General features: G+C 38.8%; 1 long non-coding RNA gene across 1 annotated transcript in view; it reads left to right on the top strand.

Annotated features, from left to right (window-relative positions):
* Positions 1–1,064: 1,064 nt before the first annotated feature.
* Positions 1,065–6,000, top strand: part of LOC123001315 (uncharacterized) — a 28,768-nt gene continuing 23,832 nt past the window's right edge. Inside the window, exons 1-2 of the long non-coding RNA XR_006410062.3 lie at positions 1,065–1,325; positions 3,120–3,187. This is a non-coding gene — a long non-coding RNA (uncharacterized LOC123001315). The remainder of the gene's footprint in view (positions 1,326–3,119; positions 3,188–6,000) is intronic.

Here is a 6,000-nt window from a genome sequence, read left to right as displayed (position 1 = left end):
ACCCTCTTTCAGGATGTGGACGGCTAGCTTCTTGCTGTGTCCATACATGGTGGGAAGACTGAGAGCTACCTCCAGGGCACTCATCCCATTCCTGCAGGCTCCGCCTCATGACCTAATTACCTCCCAAGGGCCCTGCCTCCAAATACCATCCCACTGGGGATTAGATTTCAACATATGAATTTGGGGGAAGACACAAACTTTCAGTCCATAATAAGTGGTGTCTATAAAAAAGGAAGGAAATAGTTGGAGGATGGAGAGTAAAGAAAGAAGAACAGTAAAGAACTAAAGCCTGGGAGAAATTAAAGATACACTGATTTTTTGGATCATCACTACAAACAGAACAATATTGATAACCCGTACCTACCTTAAAAAAAAAACCAATCTAGCCTAAATACTTGCCTCATCCTTACTCTGAAATAAGGCAAGTGTTCTTCGGGCAAAAGTTCATAGGGGAAGGAACAATTGAATGAAAGAGTTTATTCCAGGAATATTTACATTTCTATTTGCCAAATGTCATTAGTTTTCTGAAAACAACTAGAGTTGAGATAAACATTCAAATTTAGAATGTTTATCCATACCAGATATTTTAAAGCTACACCCATGGTAAGTATTTCCTGTTGATTTTTAAGATCAATATTTTCCCACTACCTGTTGCCTCGGTCTGCCTGCAACATCAGAGCTGCCCTTCATAAGGTTCTCTCGGACTCCCTCCGGCAGGAGTGGCCGTCGATCTCCGCACTCCCCTGTGGCGCTGTCCACAGATCCACTTGGAGATCGACTGGCTGTGGAGAGCATGACGCTTCAGAGTCTCAAGGTGAGCCCCCTTCCCAGCCAGAGGGAGGACCGGCCCACATGCTCACCTGGTTCTACGTTTTGGTGAAATTGGCAAATACAGGATTTTTAAAACTGTAATTGGACAAGTCACACCTTTTTTCACTCCACCTTCTCCTACTTTGTACTTCTCTAGTGTCCCTGGTTTGGGGGAAGCTGCAGGCATTTCTGGGATCTGGATAAGGGGAGAGGTTGAGCGTGGGGCTATGTTGAAAGGGTTCAAAGTCCTTTCCAAGTGCAGTTGCCTTATTGATAGCCTAGCAGTTCCATGTGGAAATAGCTTCCAGCTGTCTCCTGTGTGGGCTCCCCAGCCCTGCGAAACACCCCAAAAATGCAGATCAGAAGTTATCCCATATGTAGGTGTCTTTAGGTGAAGTGTTATGTATGTGGAAGAGAAAGAAAGATCGGTACAAGGTCTGCCTCAGTGGCAGAGAGCCGCCTCTGCCGACACCGTCCTCGGACCAGCCTGCGTGGAGTGACTGAAGCAGGAGGAGGTAAGTGGCCGATAGGGGACCTTTCACAGGCCACATCCCAGCTTGGCAGAGTCAACGGTGGGCCTGCTTTGCAATCCCACTTACTCCCTGGCCCAATTCTGCTTCCTCTCTTTCCCTTTCACTTACTAATGTCTGCTAAATACCGTATACCCCGATCTCTGCCTCAGCATCTGCTTCCGCATAATCCAACTGTGGCAATAATCTTAGGAAAATGCTGTTGAAGGATAATTTCCAGAAAATGGTAAAAGGACTCTGAGGCAGATATAAAAGTGAACATATGTTGAAGAACTTATTTTACCCATGATATGAGGCAGAGGCTACAAGTGTTTCAAAGGAAAGTCAAAACAGTATGAATTAATATGGAATAAAAGTATGTCAAGATGAATTGCAAATGGAGACAAAACTGGCTTTTCCAGAAGGTGGAGGAAAGGAATTAAATCACTTGTGGAAGAGCCAGAATGTGCAATTATCAGCGACCTACAATTTATTAAAAAGAATTGCAAAATAGCTCAATGACAATGAACAGGATTGGAGTCTTTTAACCTAGAAGAGTAGAGTATAGAAGATGCATTTTCCTGTTGAAACACATTTTTTTTGTACATCTCTTATTTGCAAAAGTGCTTTCCATCCTACCTTCCTTTTACTTTCAAAAGAAATAACAGGTAAAGTATAGTCAGCAAATTCTGTTGGGATTCCAGCACACACACATAGATTAAAAATATTTTATAAAATTCCAAACAGGACTGGATTAATAAGAAAAACTCAACAAAACCTTAAATAGCTATAAATGACTATCATTAAAAATTAAACATAATATTAGTCTAATATTTGCTTTATTATTCAAACACAAGCTTTGTAACAGAATCATAAACCCAAGCAGGCTCTTTTGAACAACAGAAAAATATGATTATGTTATAAATATAAATACTGAATTACATGTTGACTAAAATAGAAAATATGCAATATAGAAACATAATTTATAATAATATTGTCAATATGTTGGTGACCTAGGAAGGTGGTTTAGAAATGTATAAAATTATGTCCAACTGACATCTCTTTGGGGCCCAATTCATTTGTTTCTTCCAATCGTGTTACAAATTCACAAATGAGATAAGTTTCTGGTGAGTTTCTCATTTTCAAGTTCAATTTTAAAAGTACAAATACTGTCATAATTAAAACTATTAGAAAAAATATAAAGTCTTCAGAAGTTTGTGGACTTTAAAATTGAATTTTATTAGGTGGGAAACTGTTCATAGTGGGTATTTTATTAATATTTTGTAATGGTAATGCTTAAATTTTCCAATTCAAATGTTTGAAGTGTGACAATAGATTTTAAATGACTGATGTGAGTAATTTTAAATGTGTTTAATATTTTAAGGGTGCTATTTACTCCTCACAATCCAGTGATGTGTATGGGTGGTTATCTGTACAATTCTGTCACATCAAATGGAAGAATAGAGTTCTTTGTATTCAAGAAGATATTTGGAAGCCTGTTCTAAAGATATAAAATTGCTCTCGGAAAACACTAGGAGAAAACAGGCTGTATTGTTCTTCCTCAAAGAGCACAAAAGGCAATCAAACAAGGGAACTAGAATATGGTAATTATTGAGAATGTTGATGGTACCCTTAAGATTAAGCCACTGAAGATAAATGCTTTTCTGGGGATGAATTTTCTGAAAAAAATCTATTAAGTGGGGGGGGGGGGGGGAAGGCTGGCAAACTTCTGCTTCTACCTTGCACAAAGCAATCCATTTGTGTAATCTACCAAATCATATTTCTTGATTTTGCTTATAGAGCATGGACGGTGAAATCGATTACTAAGGAGATAACAAATATGAGGAAGGACAACAACAACAAAACAGGTAAAACGAAGGTAATAAAGGTGTTATTTCCTGAAGAGCTTTGGCATGTCAGGATTTGAAAAGGTAAACACATATGTGCTCCCTTTTGTTTGCAAGGCAGCCTCTGACAATGAAGATGAATTAAAGACTCAGGAAGCTAATGCCCTTGATGTTAATTTGCTTACAGTTCTCTTTCTTGCAGAAGCTCCTTGGAGATCAGATGGCTAAGACTTCATCTTTATTTCATGTTTCTGTAACTTTAAAACGAATTTCTCTCCACTGCTTCTCAGATACTGACAATAAATCCATAATGCAAATACTGAGAATGCTAGATTTTGAAAGAAACCAAAGAAACAAAGCCAAAACCTTATTCTTGATGAATATATATTTTTGAATCAGTAACGTAATGGCTAAACAATCATATTAGAATTGACACTTGCAGTTTTAGAGTGGGGATAACTTGGTGGCATGTAAAGTACCCTCGCAAAGGTCTCAGGTGATGCATTTTGGTTGACTGACTCTATTATTGATGAAAACATCAAGGCAGCTCTTCACTGGGTCATAAAATATTGTGACTATTTTAAATTGCCCTCATTCTTTTTAGTTTTCCAACACTCCTACTTTTGACAAAACCAAGCACTATGGCGTGAATGCTTATGTTCTCAAAATTCCTAGGTTGAAGTCCTGACCCCCAGGTGATGATATTAGTTGGTACCTTTGTGAGGTGATTAGATTATGAGAGTGGAGCCTCATGAGTGGGATTAGCGCCCTTATAAATAGAGGCCTCAGAGAGTTTGCTGATCCCTTCCACCATGTAAAGATACAGGAGAAGTTAACAGTCTACAACCAAGAAGAGGGCCCTCACTAGACCTTCATCTTGCTGGTACCCTGTTCTTAGACTTCCAACCTCCAGAAATGTGAGAAATAAAAATCAGTTGTTTATAAGCTACCCAGTGTCTGTTTTTTTTATAGCAGTCCAAACAGACTAAGACACCAAAATATTTCCAGTGTGTTTTAAAATATAGAAGCAGCTACAACATAATCCCACTTTTTAAAACAGTAGAATAAATTTTAACAATTATTTCATACTTGTAGGAAACCCTCTTGAGAAGTCCCTTTAAAGATAAAAAAGCATGGGGACATCTCTGGGTGGCTCAGTTGGTTAAGTGTCCACCCCTTGATTTAGGCTCAGGTCATGGTCTCAGGATTGTGAGATCAGCCTTGCTTTGGGCTCTGTGCTGGGTATGGAGCCTGCTTAAGATTCTCTCTCTTCCTCTCTCTCTCTCTGCCCCTCCCACCCCTCTCTTGCCTGCTCTAAAAAACAAAACAAAAAAAGACAAAAACAAAAAAGACCCCACATGTTATCTTAAATCTCCTAGTTCACACTATCTACTAGTTGATTATTAACATGGTCCATGATTTGAGTAAGTATATGAGGAATGAGAATTTTTTTAGGCTCACACATACACATATTTATCATAAGCACAGGGCATTATACTATTTCTTGCAATATTATCATAAAGCAACTTTATCATTTGGACTCCCACCACTACTTTAAATTTATTCATTGGGACCATGTCCTCCCTCACATGTGGATGCAGACTTATACTGAACTATGACTTGACTTCCCTGTTTTAGGTTATTGAAATCCCTATGGGCATGTTCCCATTTCAATTCCAAAATGAAGCAAACTTGATTTTAAATTGAGATTTCTTCTTTTCCTTTGGCTGATTTCTTATCAGCTTACTGCCACCTCTCATGTAAATAATACTGCTGCTTTCATTCAAGATTTTTTTTTTTTTAAGCATCTCTTCCGTACTGGTCACTGTGCTAGGCAAACCAGACACAAATGGTCAGTTCTTTCAAGGAGCTTACAGTCTGATCGGAGGAGAAAGATAAAGATTCAAACAGACAAGTAAAATGAATAAATAATTGTCATGCAACACAAAAATGGAAGAAACACATGAAAAGCTTTGACTGACCTGTCTTCGGGGGTAGCCCAAATCCAATGGTGATCTCAGCAGATATTCCCATCCCAGCTTCCTAGAAGATCAATGTTGTATATTCCCCATAGTACAACTAAAACTGAGCTTTGAAATTTAACTGAATTTTACAGAAGGCTTGGAATAGCCTGAGTGCATCACCTGGAATAAACACCCTCCTGCATTAAGTGGTGGGTCTTAGAACCCACGGGACAAAAGCTGCGCACAGTCCCTACCTACAGAGTGACGGTCAGTTTCACCAGCATGAAGCCACAGACATTTCTCAATTTTACACCATAGGCCTGTTAGAACAGAGTGTAGTGTTGGCCTGGGATGATGGAGGGTTCATCCTTTTACTTCCCAGGTAACACATTCTCATCATCGTGAACGAGCAAAACACACATGACAACCAATATCACACATTCAAAACCCAGGTTACTCAGCTTTTAATAACACAATTCTTAGGACAAAGCCTACTCACTCTTAAGGAGCCCTTCTCTAAACCCGGCACAATTCCTTATTGTAATATGTGCTCTGTTATAAGTAGAAAAGAGCCCTCCTGTGCATTCATATGAGCGATTTAGACCAATCTCTCTTTTGAGGAAGTTCCTAGACGAAAACAGAAAGATATTCCAGGAACAAATCACAATCTTCACATACAGGTCAACCTAAATCCACATTTAAATAGAAAATATTTTCTAAATATCCAGGGACACACGTGATTTACATTTCTGTGTAAATTCAAACCATGGGGTTTGAAATCAGCTCACCAGTAATCAGAACTTGTAATAACAACGCATAGGGAATTGCCTCATCATATCCTGTTGGCTATCATCAAAGGGTTGTTTTTAA

The sequence above is a fragment of the Ursus arctos genome, unplaced genomic scaffold (assembly GCF_023065955.2).
Source record: "Ursus arctos isolate Adak ecotype North America unplaced genomic scaffold, UrsArc2.0 scaffold_3, whole genome shotgun sequence".
NCBI lineage: Eukaryota > Metazoa > Chordata > Mammalia > Carnivora > Ursidae > Ursus > Ursus arctos.
The sequence above is the reverse complement of the archived record's forward strand: the minus strand, read 5'-3'. Positions and strand labels throughout refer to the sequence as shown.